We start from the raw sequence: 19,686 nt of genomic DNA on the forward strand, positions 1-19,686 counted from the left end.
CTCCCTCCCACCCCAGATGGGAATGCACATTTAGAGCCTCCCCCAAACACCAAGACTCACCTCTCCTACAGTACACGGATGACCATTGGGACAAGCTGTTAGCTAGTGAGTCTCTTCTATGTGGGAAGGGGAAGTTGCTGCCCTCCTCTCTGGCCCTGACCAACAGGACACACAGCCCCCGTCCTTAGCACCTCACAAGAAGCCTTGAGCCATGCCATCAGCTAAGTTTTCTTGACATGTTCTGGAGCTCAGTGAACACATGCCACCAGTGAAAAGTGTCTGAATTTGGCTTTACACAGCAGAGAGAGATTAGATTCCAGGGGTAACTAGCCCACATTCCTCTCTGACTGGTGAACCAGCTGAGGGTCTGTGTGGTTGAGACCTGCTGCAAGGCCAGGGAGGGAGGTGGGGCTCCCATCCAGCAGCACCTTGGCATCCCAGTTGCAACCCAGCAACTAGTGTGTACCAGGGGTAACTTGGTGGCAGCGGGGATAGTGTTTTATATCTTTCTATTCTCTTGGATTTTTCCTTTTTTGGCAAGAGCATGATTTAGAACAACTTAAAAATTTAGTTTTAGAAGGTTATTTACTCAAAGTAACAGCATAACTCACATAAAGTCAGGGGTTATATGGCTGTCTCCCAGGTCCAGACTACAGGAAGCTCTCTTTGGGTCAAAAACCCCTGGATTGTGACTGGCCTTTGAATGAGCCTCAGTGAGGTCCCTAGGTCCCCCTTATTCCAAATGGCATGTTCTGCAGAGCAACAGTGCATCCCAAAGGGTCTTTCCCATGACTATGCAGGGAAACGATTTGGTCATCTAGCCAGCCAAGTCTATGGCCCTCGAGCCACCAGGAGAGGCAGGTGACATGGGCCTTCAGCAGAACCCTGTGAAACCCAGGTCCAACCCTAGGCCTGGCATGGTCCAACCCTAGGTCTGGCATGGCATCACTCCAAGCTAAGAGGAGTGAGACCCCTCCCCTTAACCAATACTCACTATACCATTGGACGCCTTCCAGACCCTCCCACTTCTGGGCTTGAGCCAGCAGGTCTTCAGGTATTGTTGGAAGAAAAGCATTCTGAAAGACCAAGAGCAGAAGTGGCCCTGCTGAAAGGGCCTGTGGGCTGTAGCTGCAACCCAGCAAGAGGCACAGAGTGAGAAAGTTTCTTCTCAGCTCAAGAGCTGTTTACAGAGGATGAACAACAGCTCTGTGTGAAACGGCAAAGGGTAGGGCATGTTTTTACCAGGACTGTGCTGAAGGATCAAGTGGGGCAACAGGGCAGAGAATCTAGAAGGTGGACAAGTTAGAGAGTTCCCACATCCACAGGCTGAAAAACCACTGAAGTTTCACTGTGAAACCAAAGTCATCATCATGCAGCTTACCACCATGCTGGCTGGGGAGAAGGCCAAGTTCCTCAGGGGCACCAAGACTTTGTTCTGTCCACACAGAAGGACAGCCGCAGTGTGAATGGCCATTTCTGTCACTGTTCCTTCAAGGCTGTCAGCACCAGGGCCCGCGCTCAGCAAGGGCAGAATGTTGGCCACGAGGGATGCTGCGAAAGGCCTGACCCCCGGAGGAGACAGGATCCTGCTGTCCTCAATGAACTTGCTCACAGCCTCACATTGCTGGCACGAAAGACGTTTTTCATGTTAGGATATGTCAAAGAAGAATACTGTGTGAACTTAGGGTTTTCTCTTTGAAAGTCACACATTTCAATACTGAGTGCAATCAAATATTAAGGTAAATATAGTTCAATGATCATTAATGGAGGAGAAATTCATCAGGAAAGAGAATTTTCATATAGAAATACAGCAACCACATTCCTGAGTGCAGATCTCAACACTCTGTTTTGGTAAACATTAGGTAATATTCCTGAGACTGTAAGTTTGGGTTAAACAGTGAATATTTCTTCCACATAACAAGGGTACACCCTCTATCCTAGATAGGAAATTATGGAAGGTCATAATTCCTATTATCCTGATAGGAAATAAAAGTTTGTGACTTCTACTGTGCTCAGAAAGTCCCTCCCAATCATGAGACTGAACATAAGCCTCAATGTGTCACTTACCTGTGGCTTAGGGTGGAGGTTTGAGTTGTGGGAGCAGGGGAGAACAGCCACTTCTCGGAACAGCGCCAGCAGCAGGTAGACGGCCTGTTGAGCTCCAGGGCTCCTGCAGGCAGGCCTGCGGGCGGGGTGTGGAGCGAACCCTCAAAATCTACACACCACTACCTGGAGCAACCCTCCCTGGGGCCATGCACCATGGGCCTCCACGGACATGACTGGGGCTATGAGTTCATGAGACAGGCTCGGGTTAACCTCAGTGCACAGGGGTCCGGCAGCCATGATGGAGGAACAGAAGTCAGCACCTGTTCTCCTCCAACTACTTCACTGGTCTTGGAAATGTTTCCTGAGACAGGGTTTTCTATTTTCTCTTCCTAGCATAAGGCCAGGATAAACAGGGACTATAAAAGGAAGCAAGACCAGAACAATTTAAAGATTAGAATCCTGGAGCTGGGGTTGTAGCTCAGTGGTAGAGTGCTTGCCTAGTATGCATGAGGCACTGGGTTCGATCCTCAGGACTGCAAATAGTAAATAAATAAAATAAAAGTATTGTGTTTATCTGCAGCTAAAAATATTTACAAAACATATTAGAATCCTAAAACTCTGCATCAACAGATAAGCATATACATGGATTGTGAATCTACGTAGCTATGGATTTTACTAATTGTGCTGATTGATATCTTTCACTCCCTTTGGAGGCCAGGGGCATCTGTCTCCCAGTACTTAGTATCACTCTAGGGGCTGTTCAGATGCCCTCTCCAGCACATCTGCATCTTTTGACATAACCAGGGAAGATGCAAGTGTGAGGGGTGCCACCTGTCTCAGGGAGAAGCTGCAAGCCCATCCTACCATCAGAGCAGCCTCGAGGCTGGGGGCCTTGCACTCGAGCATGGCTTTGCCCACTGCATCACGAAGTGCCTTGTATTCGTCCCCATGCACCAGGTATTGGTCCATCTGGCCCGTGTGGTCCTTCTGCAGCCCAGGAGAAGAGAGTTAGTCATGGTGGGGTGGGGCATTCTGCAAGGCCCTTCTCCATAGGTGAAGAAAGACAGCAGACACTGTTGGAGGATGGAGGTAGCTCAGCTGAGACTCCCTGTAGGGCCCAGGCATGACAGTCCTGAGGGGTCTTCAGAAGCATGGCCTCCACAGGGACGGAGAGCCCAGGGAGAGGGAGGCTGACCCTGGAGCTGCTTGCTTTCTCTATACACGGCACCACATGAAGCAAGGTGACAAAAACATGTCATCTCTGAGTCCCAGTTGGTCATCTTAAAGATGCCAGGAGCTTTAGTGCCATTTTTAACCCCAGGACAGTAAGACTTTACCAATTTTTGAGCACTGGGAACAGAGAAACCTGAAAGCCAAACTCATTACACTTGTCTCTCAATTCTTGCCCACCTCTGCCTGGCAGAGAGCACAAGACACAGCCTGCAAGCCAAGTCATCTTTTAATTTGCTGGAAGCAAATATTAAAAGAAATAATCACATTCACTTTCCCTGTGTCTAAGTCAATTAGAAGTGAAGCCTAGATAAAATGCAGGTGAAAGACAAATCAGTGTGCACACACACATGTGTCCATGCCTACCTTTTTCCCCACAGCAGGTGGCCTAAACCCACACAGAAGCAGAGACCAAGGATCAGATAGATGCATGCCTACGTCCTGCCTGTCATGAGGGCTGGGAGGGTGAGGAGTGGTGCCCATAGCTTGCTCACTCTGCCAGGGACCTGAATCTCACCTGCTGTGCAATGACTTCCTTGGGAAACACCCACTGGCACCTATGGCCCTCCCTGGAGAGGTTTTGCACAAATTTCATCCCACGCAGGCTCGCAAGCCTCCGGACCAGGTACACGCGGTGCCAGTCGTTCCCTGCCTGGGTGCAGAACTGCTGGACGTGCCGCAGGTAGCACTGCTGTTCCTCAGCCAGCTCTGAGAGTGCAAGGAGAAAGCTGGTTGGCAACTGGAAACTGAGGGCCTGCTTCTGGGGAACTCAGTAAAAAACATCCAGAAGACGGGACCATGGTAAGGGCCAGCAAGACCCTAAGGACAGTTCCTGTCCTTCTGAACCTGTAGCTAACTTCTCCAAGGTAGAGAAGACCTGCCTGATCCTTCCTGAAGCTCCAAGAGGAGGTCAGAAGCCCTGTTGAGACACAGGCGGGTCCTGGCCACCTCCTGCAGGTACTCGACAGACGCCACAATGGTAGGTCCTTGGCCTTGTCTCCCTGAGGAGCAGGTCTGTAGGAAATGGCCTTCCTCCCTCAGGCAGTCGAGTTCACTCAATTCATGAGAAGACCAGTAAGCACTGGTCTTCTCATGAATTGAATCCTAAGGAGCAAAGAACAAGAAAGAAAAGAATATTATACTTTGTAAGAGGCAACTCCCCAACCTTCTAAAATTGCCAGTGAGAATTCAAGGGAAAATAAAGACCATTATTGTAGATCTAAGTATAAATTTTCTGAATCATAGAAAACAACTGGAAAAAGCAAACCTATAAGGAAAACTGTTCATAATCTAAAATGCATTATAAAATATGAAGACAATAAAAATAAAAAGTATTCATGATCTCGCCAGCTGGGGATGACCATTGCTAACCCTGAGGTGTACTCCTCCAGGCTGTGATGTCTTCGCTTTGCACCTGCACGCACATGACTGTCAATATGGTCACACACTGCTTAACAACAGGGACACCTGCAAGAATGCATCCTTAGGGACTTTCACTGTTGTGCAAACATCAGACAGCTTCAGATACTAGGTAAGGATCTCACGAGACCACCATCACACATGCAGTGAAGGAAACATCACCAAGTGGCTCCTGACTGTGTGTGTGACATCTAAGAGCAGAGCAATGTCTTTGAAACATCTTTCTTTTTCCACATGGAAAAGAAGCATCTGTTAATTGTACTGAATAAAGCTGCATTCTGTCAGTTTTCGGAAACTCTGCCACTGCCTAAACCATAATACGGTTCAGATGGTTTGCAGAAGCATTATGAAAAAACGTGGATGTGTAACCGATGTGATTCTGCATTCTGTATTTGGGGTAAAAATGGGAGTTCATAACCCACTTGAATCAAATGTATGAACTATGATATGTCAAGAGCTTTGTAATGTTTTGAACAACCAATAAAAAAAGAATATATATATATATATAAAAGAAAAAAAGAAAAGCAACAAAGAGGTAGCCAGCTTACTTCTAGGCAGTTGATGAAGAGCATGTAGAGTTCGGTCTTATCTTCAGTGATGAACTCCTTCTTCTCTAACAGGGATAAGTAGGCCTGGATGTAATCTTTCACTGCTTGGAAGCTGTGGAAAGAGAAATATTATTCCTGGTGATGTCAGGATGGCAGAATCACCCTACACAAAAGAGCATCTATTAACCAGTCAATCATCTGCCCATCTATTTCTCTCTGTGTGTATAATGGTATGATACGTACATATGTAGGTATATGGATTTGACAGCTCTTTATTAAAAATATGTTTGCAGAGTCTTAAAGGAATATGAAATTCCATATCACAGAGCAGTTGTTCTCAAACATTATGGATTCAGGCCCTTTTACAGGCTTAAAACTTATTGAGAACTGCAAAGACTTTTTGTTTATGTGGGTCAAATCTATCAATCTTTATGGTATTAGAAATTAAAACTGAAAATTTCAAGAATATTTATCAATTCACTTAAGATAAAAAGAATAAACCCACATGTGCTAATGATGTTTAAAAGAGTGGTTTTGTTTTATATTCCTATAATTCTCAGAATCCTAGTTTAACAGAAGTCAGATGATTCCTACATCTGCTTCTGATGCTACATTGAAGAATATGAAGAAAATATGGCCTCATACATGATGCAGCTGGAAAAAAAGAGAGAAAATTTTAATAGTCCCTGCATATATTTGGGGTTCTGAACCTTTAGCTAACTTCTCCAAGGTACAGAAGAACTGTCTGAGCCCGCCTGACGCTCCAATGGGAGTTCAGAAGCCTTTTTTTTTCGATATTGTTTTCCAATACTGTACCAACACTTGAAAAGTGATCATTTCTGAAGGCTGGTTATGGGACCTGATACCCTATCAGTTGTTTTTATCATCAACTATATTACAATCACATAGTCTACTCTGTTATGGATTTTTCCCAGGGCTATGGATTGAACCAAGGACCTCACTGTGTGCTAGTCAAAAGCTCTACCACTGAGCTGCATCTCCAGCCACTGGATCATTTTTTGACACACATGATTCTGTGACATCAGGCATTGGTCATTTGGAAAAGCCCTGGTTTGCTGAGCAAGGCAGATCTTGAGTTGGTATCTTTTTAGTCTACAACCTGTTGTTGTAGATACCGACCTACATTCATTAACATCACCACAGATCTGTGGTCTGGTGGTCACTGGTTCAGGCAAAACAGCAAGGCCTGAGACAAGCAGCCAGTTCTAATCTGGAGACCTTTAGGAGTGGCATTCTTTGAGATAAGCACTGTCCTCTGTTATGCAGTGTTCTGGGTCTATCTCCTGCTTCTACACAACACTAATAATTGCAACCTCAAGGGTTGAGATTTAGTAAAGCTCGTAAGTGAAAGTGGCATTTTAAAAACTACCATGTGTATAGTGGAGAAGACCATGACTATGGTTGCAATTTCCTTCATGCAGAGAGGTCAGTGCTTTACCTACCACTGCTTTCCAATGGATTGGAAATATCAACATGTTGAAAGGCAAATTACTGTATTATGTTTTAAAATTCAGAGCTCAGGGATACCCTCCCCACCAAAGGGTCCCCACCAGCACTCTGAGAACTGAAGCTAGATGAACACATAGGATCAGCCAGAGGACACCATGCTTGGACATCACTGACCACTTGTCTAACTAAGAAAATAGAGAGTCCATGTGCTGTGGAATCTAGACTTGGAGGACACCGAGGGTAAGGGAGAGTCTGTTACCATACCACAAATCACACCCTGGGGTGGCCATGGAGCTAGGGTCAGAACCACCATTCCTAATGCATGGATTCTGCATGCTTCACCAAGGGTCCCTTCCCAGAACACTTTGTACCCAACCCTGGCCACATGCAACTCATGTGCCCACAGGGTTCAGTGTCTAAACATAAGAAACAGAGACCAGGTTTCCTTGCATTGAAGAAACTTTCCCAGATCATGAGCTAGGATATGTGGCAGCACAAAGACCAAGCCCAGCCCAGCCCAGAGAAGCTGAGGCCTTAGACAAGTGTGCTTTCAGGGAGCCGCTCCCACCTGTGCTTCAGGAGCAGCTTCAGCACCACGGAGCGGATGACAGGAGTCTTATCCACAGCATCATCAAATGGCGAGAGAGACTTGGTGTGTTCTTACAGAAAGAGAAAGGTGCTACTGCTCATATCATGGCACAAAACAGAGAGGAACTGAAACAAAGTTTGAAGATAGAAAGCAACTCACGTTGGGGAGCATCTCTCAAAAGCTCCTTCCGCACAAAGAGTAGAGACAGCAGCTCGTCAATCACGCTCTTCTGAGGAGGGGTACTATCCTTGAAGCACATGGTGGACACCACATCCATGAAGAAACTGTTGCACATCTGCCGGAACTGGGCGTGTTTCTCAATGGCCACCCTGAGGAAACAATAAAAACCCAGTCAGAGGACTCAGAGAGCATGTTCCCAAATCCTTACATGCAGAATGATTTGAGATTTAGATAGCAACTCATTTTATATCAACAGATGCAAGTGTCTACTTCTGTTGATTAGCTTGTCTTCAAAACTGCAGAGAGTTTCTACACACATCTCTTCCCGGAACACCTTCATCATCGAACCAGCCCAAGCTTGTCACAGAACCCCTCCATTGGGACAAAAGAAAAGGCAAAGCAACGACTGATGGAGCACAACCATGGTCTGAAGCCCACAGCACCATAGCTCCCTTCCCGCACCTCCCAGAGGCTGGGCAAGAGCAGGTGTGTGGCTCGATGGTAGAGGGCTTGCTTGCCTAGACTGCACAATGCCTGGTGTCCACCCCTGCACCCGCCACTTATATAAAAAAGAAGACAGAGAACCTGCATCTAAGTTTCTTAGGTCTCTTTCAAGGGTTTCATTTATTAGTTTCTGAATTTTGCTGTCTCAGAATGTTGCAGGAAACGTGTGTCTTGGGGAGAATGGAATTCTGAGGCACCCAAATGGGAGTCTTACTTCAGAGAGTTCTCTGAAGCCAGGCTTTTACCAAATAGAGGTTAATAGAAATTGAATTTCTAAATATTATATTTGAAAAAAGGAACAGAGAAAAGAGAAAGACTTTTAAAGACAAAGAGTATTTTACCTGTGCTCTTGGGAAACTGTCACAGAGAAATTGTCCGGCAGGTTGGTTGAACAGTAAGGGCAAGTCATCTGCCCAGGGATGAGCCAGATCTTGATGCAAGGCAGGCAGCACACATGGCCACAGGGCAGACACACAGGATCCTGAGCATCTCCCAGGCAGATGAGGCATGGCTGCACTCCAAACCTGAAATCCAAGCAGGCGATGGGCTCCAAGGCAGAAACCAGCACCCCAGGGACAGTGATCCCTCCCGCCTGGAGCTCAGACCCCCTCTTACTTGGCCAGGCTCTTGCTGGCTTGCTCCTTGCATTCACAGAGAGTGGTCATCACAGCCACAAAAGGCCTGTGGGTCTTGAGGTCAGAGTTCTCTTGAAGACACTGGAGGAGAAAGGCCTGGTGAGGGGTGGCAACCATCGAGGAGGGACAGGGGTCACCTGTGCCTTGGGGCAGCCCAAGGCCTCAGGGATTCTTAGCAGTTTCCCATCCTTTTATCTCTTTGTGGCTCTGCTGCTTTTAAAAGAGAAGAACCAAATTCCCAGTGTCTAAATTTTCCCTCTTCCTTTCTTTTCTTTCTAGGTTTGCCCCTTCCCTTCTCTTGATGAATTTCAAACTTTAAATGATAATAATGTGATGACCATTGCTATACACCATTAAGCTCTGAGAGACCTCAGCATTTTTGTAATATTGGCTTTAGATCTTGTTTTATTTATTTACTTATTTAGTGATGGGTTCTTGCTGTGTTGTCCAAGCTGCTCTCAAACTCCTGGACTCTGGGCTGGGGTTGTGGCTCAGTGGTAGAGCACTTGCTTGGCATGTGTGAGGCACTGGGTTTGATTCTCAGTACCCCGTATAGATAAATAAAATAAAGATTTATCAACAACTAAAAAAAAATTAAAAAAAAAAACCTTCTGGACTCAAGCAATCTTCTTGCCTCAGCCTCCCAAGGAGCTAGGACTATTGGTGTGTACTGCCACCCCAGCTAGATCATATTTTAAAGGAATATCACAAATATATCCAGTGTGGCAACACAGGCATCCCTTTCTGGTCGAGTGCCCACCTCTCCTCCCAGGTAACCATATTCCTAAGCTTCTCTGAGGTTTTGTGTGCCTGTGTAAATACTCTGCCATTGTCCAGCTTGTTCTGCTCTTTAAGCCCTGAGGCCTGGGAGGCCTCACTGTAGGCCTGCTTGTGTGATTGCCTGGTTGAGAGGCTCAGCTGCAGATCATTGGTGTTAACCACTGTATGGCATCCCCCAACGAATATTCCAGATACCTGTTTCCATTAATGGGTATTTAGTGTGTATTTGGGTTTTTGCGATTCTGAACAGCACTGTACTAACAGTCTAGCATATGTTTGCTTCAGTGAAAACAGGAAGTTGGGTTGGGGAGCAGCTGGGTGGCACAGCACTTCCCTGGCCCTGAGTTCCACCTAAGCATCACAAAATAAATCAAAGTGTCTCCAGGACACTCATTTACAAATGCACATCTCCAGCAATGCAGGATATTGTATTTAATGATTTAATGGCTGTTTCTGAGAGTTTGTGGTCAGACATGATGTTAGTGCAGATGTTCCTATAGGAAGTAGTCCACTGGGCATTATACAAGTAAGGACAGTTCCCTATTGCTACTTTGCCTAGATCATTTTTTTTTCCTAAATCAGAAATTTTGTCAAATGTTCTCTACCTTTTGAAATTATCCTTTAGAGTTTATTATTGAGCTATATAACTGATGCCACTTATTGATATTTTTTGAGCCATTCTTGAATTCCCAGGATTGATCATACTTGGAAATGATGTGCTTATTATCCTGATAAATTTAATTTGTTAATTAACAACTCAGCTCAGTAATGGGCAAAGGACTTAGACATTTCTCCAAAGATACATTAATACCCAAGAAGCACATGAAAAAATGCTCAGCATCCCTAGCTATTACAGCAATGCACATCAAAACCCTCTGAGCCAGGCACAGTGGCACACACACAGTGACACAGAGGCTGAGGCAGGAGGATCATGTGTTCAAGGCCAGCCTCAGCAACTTAGCCAGATCCTGATTCAAAATAAAACAAAGGGCTGAGGTGTAGCTCAGTGGTATATGGTAGAGCACCCCTGGGTACAATCCCCAGCACCAAAAAAAGAAAAAGAAAGAAAGAGAGAGAGAGAAATTTAATAATACAAGGAGTCACCTTCTAGGTATTCATCCAAAAGAAACAAAAGCAGGCCTCAAATAAGTTGGTGAACACCAAAGTTTATAGCAATCACAATAGCCGGAAGGTGGAAGCAGCCTGAATATCCATTCACAGATGAGTGGACAGACTCAGTATCTACCTATACAGTGGCGTTCATTATCCATCCATAAGAAAGCCGAATGCTGACACATGCCACCATACAGATGAACCTTGAAAACATCATGCTAGGTGACACAAGCCAAACACCAAAGACAAATGCTGAACTATTCCACTTATGTAAGGTACCTGCGGCAGTCAGAATGACAGAAAATAGATCAGGGGTCCCCGGGGCTGGGAAGGGGCTGGGGAGTCCATGTTGGGTAGGGAAGGTGAGGACACTCTGGAGCATGATCTGGTGGCTGCCCAATACCCCTCTGCTTGAAGCCACTGACTATGCATTTTGTGTTATGTATATTTTTAGCACACTTAAAAAAAAATCAGCAGTGGCCTAGTGATGGGGTGCTGGATGGGGAGGTTAGGGATAGGACATAAGGGAAAGCCAGTTCCTTGTGACATGTTGAAAAATGCATGACAGACATGAGCCACGAGAATTGGTCTCCCAAGCAGCCTGCCTACCTGCCTAACACCTATCTCTGTCTGCCATACCTAACCCTCCTGTGAAAGCTGATGGAGAAGACTTAAATACCCATTGTGCTGGCTACTTTCAGCTTTTATCAATAGCCAGGGGGTGCAGGCTAACTGTAGGAGGCAGCTCTGAAATGGCAGCCTGCAGGAGGTAAGACTTGAGGCCCCAGGCGTCCCCACAGTTACACTTAAGCTTCCAACCAGAGGAGGAGAGCAGCAAAGATCAATGCAGGGCAGCATCCTTCCCAGGCATCAGGTAGCCAATGGACGGCCCTGGGACTTCCCTGTAGCTGGATCAGATGCACAGAGCAGAGACCCGTGTACAGAACAGGCTTCAAGCTCGGGAACTAATTGGGTAGCATCTGTGGCTGTGGTTACTTGCACAGGGATCTGACTAAAAGGAAATGATCCAGAAACCAGTGAAGTTTTTGAAGTCATTATATTGGGGAAAAAGTCTCCCACCACCTTGAACATGCGTATGCCAGCATGCAGGGCCAGAAAACCCATCTCTCAGCTAGCAGGCTACCTGACCACTGGAGACCACACTGGACCTGGCTGAGTGGCCAGAGGTCTGAAGGTCCTGGATGGGACAGGAAAGACTTGGAGAGAGCAGTGTCTTGGCCATGTGGGAAGGTGGTCCAGGATGCCTGAGGCCACAGGGGCAGACACAACGCTCCTTCCCACCATCTTTTCCCTTAAGAACCTCTGTAGCAGTGGTCCACTTCATGCTTTGAACATAGCCTTTGCTGCTCTAAAGCAGACCTGTTTTTCTCTCCTCCTTGGTCTCTCCAAACTCTACTTCCTAACCTCAGTAAAAACAGGATTCCTTTGAATCGCCTCTTTAAAAACACTCTGTTTCCCCTGATTTGGGGAATCACATTCTCTGGCACAGGAGTCTCTTGTGTTTCTCCTTTTGCTAGCAAAGCAATAAAACTTCTTTTTCCTTTTTCTCAAAAAAACAAACAAACAAAAAAAACCTAACAAACAACAACAAAAACCACCAAAGATCCATAAAACCCTCCAAGTTCCATGGCACATAAGTATACTCTGAGAAAGGTTTCCCACCACCTTTCAATTAGATGAGGCCAAGGGACTTACTTTAGGGTGGTGAAATAAAAACTGAAATATGTGTGTGTGTGAGGGTGGGGAGGCTGGGCTGTGTTCTTTTTTTTTGTACTGGACTCAGGTCACTCAACCACTGAGCCACATCCCCAGCCCAATTTTATATTTTATTTAGATACAGGGTCTCACTTAGTTGCTCAGCGCCTCACTGTTGCTGAGGCTGGCTTTGACTTTGTGATCCTCCTGCCTCAGCTTCCCAAGATGCTGGGACTAGAGGCATGGATCACCATGCCTGGCTTAGGCTGTGTTCTTAAAGGCACTGTGTGCAGGGGCTGGGGTGTAGCTCAGTGGCAAGACGCCAGCCTAGCATGCATGAGGCCCTGGGTTCCATTCTTGTCACTGCCACCCCCCCACCTTCTTTTGCTCCTCAGGCTGAGACAGCAGGAAAAGTCTTCAAAGACCAGCAGCTGGAAGGTGGTCATTGAGGAGGACAGAAGGGCAAGAAACAAGTAGTGGGCACCTGGCCCTTAGGAGCTGTGAGCAAGCCCTGGCCTGCACAGGTCATCCTGAACAAGGCCTCTGACATTCTGGTCAATTCTGGGTATGCCAATCTCTGTTCAGTGAGCCTGCCTGCATTTCAAAAGCTGCATACCTGTCTACAGTGGCCTTTTCCAGACATCCTGACAGTGGGCACTCTGGAAGCCAGTGGCCTTCTACTCATGGGATATTCTCATGCAGCAGTCACCCAAGGTCAGCCCAAGGTCATAGGGTGAAAGAGGTGGGAACCATGTTATGCTCAGTGGCTGTTATTTCTGGACAGCCTGGTCACTGAGATGGTGGCTTTCTCTGAGGGACACTGGTTGTGCTGTCAACAGCTTTATCTGCTGTAGGAGCAGAGGCTCAGTGGTTTTCTGTTCCTGGGGTCCTACCAACCGCATGCATTTTAAAGTCCTCAGCTCCAGTGGTACTCTCCTACCTTGCTATCATCCTGCCTAGGGCAGTGGTGACTTTGCCCCTGGGGGCTAGGATGCTGACCTGCTCCAGGTCACCCTGGAGGTGGGTGGAGCCTAACCCTTCAGCTCCTGCAATGCATGCGCAAGCAAGCTCCCTGCAGAAGTCTCATTCTGTCCAGTCATTCACATCCCTAAGTGACATGCCCCGACTCAGCAATCAGGCAGGGCAAACTCTTAAACAACTGAGCTTATCCATGCAATGGCCAGCTGATGAGCCACATTCCCCTGTGTGACTGGGTGAGAGCCCAGCACTGACCGGCAGGTGAGGGCGGAGTGGGCTCCCGAACTCTGCGTCCCACCAAGAGGAATGCCCTTGTCTAGTGAGAAGATGTACTTGGTCACCAGCTGGCACAGCTCAGGAATCTGGTTCTCGGTCCCCAGGAGCACGTGCTCCACAAAGAGTGCAACGGAGAAAACCCAATTCCACTGCGTTCTGTCAAAAGAGGGTGTTACCATGATCAAATGGGATTCATAGTTCATAGATCAAGTTGAACCATCCATAGGTCCAGAATTAATATTATCAAAATGACCATAAATAATACATTTATTGATTTCAACATATGGAAATCAATAAATGTAATTCATCACATCAATAGACTTAAAGATAAGAATCATATGATCATCTCAATGGATGCAGAAAAAGCATTTGACAAAATATAGCACTCTTTTATGTTCAAAACACTAGAAAAATAGAGATAACAGGAACATATCTCGACATCATAAAGGCTATCTACGCTAAACCTCAGGCCAACATCATTCTAAACGGAGAAAAATTGGACGCATTCCCTCTAAAAAAATGGAACAAGACAGGGATGCCCTCTTTCCCCACTTCTATTCAACATAGTTCTTGAAACACTGGCCAGAGCAATTAGACAGATGAAAGAAATCAAAGAATTTAAACTAGCACTATTTGCTGATGAGATGATTCTATACCTAGGAGACCCAAAAAACTCCACCAGAAAACTTCTAGAATTAGTAAATGAATTCAACAAAGTAGCAGGATATAAAATCAATACAAATAAATCAAAGGGACTTCTGTATATTAGTGACAAAGCCTCTGAGAAGGAAATGAGGAAAACTACCCCATTCACAATAACCTAAAAAAATAAGATACTTGGGAATCAACTTAATAAAATAGGTGAAATATCTATAAAATGAAAACTATAGAACCCTATAGAGACAAATCAAAGACCTTAGAAGATGGAAAGATCTACTTTGCTCTTGGATAGGCAGAATTAACATTATCAAAATGACCATACTACCAAAAGCACTATACAGATTTAATGCAATTCCAATCAAAATCTCAATGGCATGCCTCATAGAAATTAAAAACAATCATGAAATTCATCTGGAAAAATAAGAGACCCAGAATAGCTAAAGTAATTGTTAGCAGGAAGAATGAAGCAGGTGGCTTCGCTATTCCAGACCTTAATAGTAACAATAACAACATGGTATTGGCACCAAAACAGACTGGTAGACCAATGGTACGGAATAGAAGACATACAGACTCACCGACAAAATGACAATTATCTTATATTGGGCAAAGGTGCCAAAAACATGCATTGGAGAAAAATTAGCCTCTTCAACAAATGGTGCTGGGAAAACTAGAAATACATATGCAACAAAATGAAATTAAACCCCTGCCTCTCACCATGCACAAAACTTAACTCAAAGTGGATCAAGGACCTAGGAATTAAACCAGAGACTCAGCATCTAATAGAAGAAAAAGTAGGCCCTAATCTTCATCATGTGGGATTAGGCCCCAACTTCCTTATTAAGACTCCTATAGTGCAAGAATTAAAATCAAGAATCAATAAATGGGATGGAATCAAACTAAATTTTTTTTCTCAGCAAAAGAAACAATCTGTGAGGTGAACAGAGAGCCTACATCCTGGGAGCAAATCTTTACCCCTCACATATCAGATAGAGCACTAATCTCTAGGGTATATAAAGAACTCAAAAAGCTAAGCACTAAAACAACAACAACAACAAAGCAAACAAACAAACAAACAAACAACAACAAAAAAACCCAAATAACCCAATCAACAAATGGGCCAAGGACCTGAACAGACACTTCTCAAAAGAGGATATACAATCAATCAACAAATATATGAAAAAATGCTCATCATCTCTAGCAATCAGAGAATTGAGAATCAAAACTACTCTAAGATATCATCTCACTCCAGTCAGAATGGCAGCTATTATGAAGACAAACAACAAATAGTGTTGGCGAGGATGTGAGGAAGAAAGTAAACTCATAAATTTCTGGTGGGACTGAAAATTGGTGCAGCCAATATGGAAAGCATTATGGAGATTCCTTGGAAATCTGGGAATGGAACCACCATTTGACCCAGCTATTCCTCTCCTCCAACTATACCCAAAGGACTTAAAAACAGAATACTACAGGGACACAGCCACATCAATGTTTATAGAAGCATAATTCACAATAGCTAAACTGTGGAGCCAAACTTGATGCCCTTCAGTGGATAAATGGATAAAAAAAATGTGGCATATATGCACAATGGAATTTTACTCATCAATAAAAGAGAATAAAATCATGGCATTTTCAAGTAAATGGATGGCACTAAAGAAGATAATTCTAAGTGCCCTCAGCACTCCTAGCTCTTCATGTGGACAGGAATTGGGGTCTCACTTTATTACCTCACTGCCACTGTGCCCACTCTCTCATAATGCTGCACACAGTGAGTCCCTCTTGACCCTCACAGCCCAGCACAGGTTGGGACCTTCCCCACCCCTGAAGGCCTGCCCTCTGCTTGCCCTGCCTGCCCCTGTCCGTTATAATGGCTCCCTGCCACCACAGTGGTTCTCCAGGTGCAGATGAATAACTTGCCTTTCTGTGGCTCTGGGGCACCATGGCCTCCCTGCATGTAGTTCTCCTCTTTCTGAAGCATCTAACAGGGTTCATCAAGCACAGAGTGAGTGCACAAAGAGCCCTTCCCGTGGCAGGAGCACACTGCTGCTAGGTGTGCCAGGACCTCGAATCCACTGATGAGCACAGGTTGAGCGTGCCAGGGACAGCTGGACTCTGGGTCTCACCTGACCTCCGCAGTGACAGCTCTGGCTGTGCTCCCGCTGTCTTGCATGTACCCGTCTGAGCAGACAAGCTCCAGTGGTATGGACAGCTTCTTCACCAGCTGCAGCCAGGCCCGGGGACTCGGCTTCAGGGTGTCTCTTGTCAGCATTTCAGCACAGCATTGCAGCCAACACATCTAGTGTCTGGGAAGAGAAGAGTGGTCACGTGATCCCACAGGGCCCTTGCCCCTCCACCCTCCCTCTTCTTTGGCTGTGGCTTCCTTAGGCCAGAGGTCCTGGCAGAGTGTGTCCTTGCATTCCAGGCTCATAACCTGCTCCTTTGGGTCTTGGGATACAGGAAGGACTATCCAGCTGTTCCCAACACCTCTGAGCTATGCTGACTCCCAGGCCCCTAAAGGGTTTCTCCTTGTGCTCCTGAGGACAGGCGCCTCCAGAGGGGCTGTACCATCTCACTGCCAGCCCTGTCGTGCTTCTGTACAGCTTCAGTGAGGCTCTGCAGAACCTGCGGGTGGATGGTCAAGATTCTGGAGAAGTTGTGCAGCCGGGTCCTGAAATGCTGATAGGCCAGGTGCACCCACGGCAGGCAGGGCCCTTCCTCGGGCCTCCCTGAGGCTGCTCGCAGCTCACAGACACAGGACCACAGGGCCATCTGCAGAAACTGGGGTTTTGAAAGGTTTTCAGTACGAATTTTTAAATTATAAAGAGATTTTTTTGTCCTGTGGGAAATCGGAACTACTCAAAATCACAAAAAAGAAAATAACAAACCAGACTTCCTATCTCCTGACTGCTTTTCAGTAGAGCCTCTAGCCATTTTCCTAGCTGTGCTTTTCCTCAGAATCATCCTTAAATCAGGAACACTGTGTTCCTAATTTTTTCCACTCAAGGTTAGATTATGAAAATTCCTCTGTCACTAAGTGTTTACCTGTGCAAACATTGTTTTCAATGGTTGCAAACAACCATTTTAAAATGGCCATACTTTTAATTTGTTCCTCTTTCCCTTATTCTGGCACTTAAATTGTTTCTAACTCTTTGTGATCAGAAACAAAGCTGGAAAGCCTTGATGTGAGCACCTGCCTGAACTCTGCTGGCACTCACAGATGTTCAGCAGCTGGCTGGTGGGGGGCAGGCTCTCCAACCACCCTGCCATGTGACTGCTGCTCAGTACCTGCCCAGGAGGCCTGTGAGCCTGCCCTTCTTTTTGAAAACTGGGTTTTTTTTCCAGATGAGCAGGTAAAAGTGACATCTGAAGACTGTTTATGTTCTCTTGACTTACAGGTGGGGTTGAGTTGTGAGCAAAGCTTTCTAGATAGCCTCATGATTACACTCTGTGTAGCTGCCTTGTAACTTCTACCCCTTTTTAAAAAATCAGGGTATAGTCTTCTGATTCCCAAAACGCTTCATTGATCTTCTTTCACGCTGGCTACAGTATGTTCTCCCACATTTATCACCTTCTGTGCTGCATTTGACTACCAGTTTCCATCTAGGCTGGGCTATAGATCTGTAAACAATACTTGCCTAGCGTGCCTGAGGCTCTTGGTATTCTCCTCAGCTCCAGAAACAAAAAGTATCAACCTTTCCACAAATTTCACTTATTATTTTTACCTTAAGAGGTCAGTTACATATTTATCTTAATATTGACTACTAGAACGTCCCATTCCAGGAGGCCTTGGGGATGACGAAGACTAGCCCTGTGTTCTGGGTAGCTCAAAGGACATTCTCAGCTTAGTATCCTGTGTGGCCTCATTCTTTCCCCCACACAGCAGTACCAGATCTCAGAAGCTGATTTTCCATGTTTGTTTCCAGTCTGTACTGGGCAATTACCACACAATGACTTTGAGTGGATACCTACCTTCAGCTTCTCCCAGGTGGACTCTCTCATGGTCAAGAGCAGGAAGTCCCTCAAGTAGCATTGAACCAGCTCCTGCTGCTGATCTCTGGGGAACTGGGCAAGAAACATGCCCAGGGGAGTCTGCTGGAAGACTTCCACTAACTTCTCTGACCGTCCTGCAGGGAGGAAGCCAGAGTGGCTTGAGACAAGCTGAGAAGCTCACTCCCAAGGAAGGAGCCACAGGCTAGTGCAGCATGCCAGGGCGACTTAAGAGACAAAGTGCCATTAGCTGCCTTATGGGAATAAAGAATGGTGGATATATAGACTAGGACACACAGAAAAGAAGGGGGCCTGTTATACTGATTGGACATGTAGCACAAAACTAAGGCTACCTCATATGTTTTTTCCTGTTGGGGCTAGCGTGGCTTTTGGTTTCCAGGAAATCAGGACTGAGTGGGCTGCTCATCAGGGCTGGGGTCAGAGACTACACCAACCAGAGAGATTTGCCTTTCAGCAGATGGGGAGTTAGCTCCTAGCTGTACACTCTCTTGGAAAAGCAGGGTTAGGCAGAGCATTGCCCCAGGTGAAGAAACACCCTCTCAGCTAAAGACAGACTGTTATATGTTGGTTTAAGACAAGCAACAGAATGCAGACCCAGGAAAGGAAGTTCACTTTGAGCATATTGGTTCTCTATGTAAATGTTGCAAACATATTTCACACGTACATAAAAGATGACTTTTCCAAAACAGCACTGCCACTGGCTTTTCTGGAATGACTATGGCCAAACCCTGCCCCCAGCATGTGACAGCAGAGCACAAACTGTTTAGCTTGTGTGACTCAGGAGGGACCAACGGCTTAGCATGGAGAAAGAGGACACGTTCCTTTCATTGCTAGCATTTGCTGAGAAAGCTTAAAGGGGACCCTTCCTGGGTCTGAGCCTCAGGACAGGAATGGTCAGCTTGCAGCAGGTAGCAAGCCCCGTCCCTGCTGGAACATGCTCCAGTTCACCAGCCTGCTGGTCAGTGCACCACTAAATCACCTCACAGGCTCCCTTCATGGTGTGACCTCCTGGAGACTCTCACTCCTTCAGCAGAAATTTCAAAATGAAGGCAGGGCATGAACTTGAGCCTATTCCACATGCAAAGTGTGAAAACTACAAGTCCCAGAATTTACCAGGTACTAGCTGCTCTCTGCCTGCTGATGGTCAGGCAGAATCTTTGTGGGTAAAGGATGCTTCATTAGGGCTGCATCGGCCCATCTTGAGCAGGGCTCACCTTTTGCACCCATGATGTACTGGGCATGGACCCAGAGCTCTTCCACATAGTCCCTGATTCTCCAGCTGAAGGGGACACTGTTGCAAGCACCCTCAGGAACGCTCATATGGTTCTGCACCACGATGGAGGACATCTCACTCTTGGATCTGCAGTGAGGTGAGATGAACGAGAATCGGTTCCTGATATGGCACTCTGATCACCAGAGGACATGGGACACAGTCCTCAGAAGGTGTTGTGGGCCTGGAGTGGCTCTGCAGTAGGGTGCTTGCCTGGCATGTGTGAGGCCCTGGGTTCCATCCCCCGCACCACATCAGTGTTTATAG

At 46.1% G+C, this 19,686-nt stretch overlaps 1 pseudogene; it reads right to left on the reverse strand.

The window, feature by feature from the left end:
• The window catches only part of LOC107159434, a 70,288-nt pseudogene that overhangs the window by 17,786 nt on the left and 32,816 nt on the right, over positions 1-19,686 (reverse strand).

The sequence above is a fragment of the Marmota marmota genome, unplaced genomic scaffold (assembly GCF_001458135.2).
Source record: "Marmota marmota marmota unplaced genomic scaffold, marMar, whole genome shotgun sequence".
Classification (NCBI taxonomy): Eukaryota; Metazoa; Chordata; class Mammalia; order Rodentia; family Sciuridae; genus Marmota; species Marmota marmota.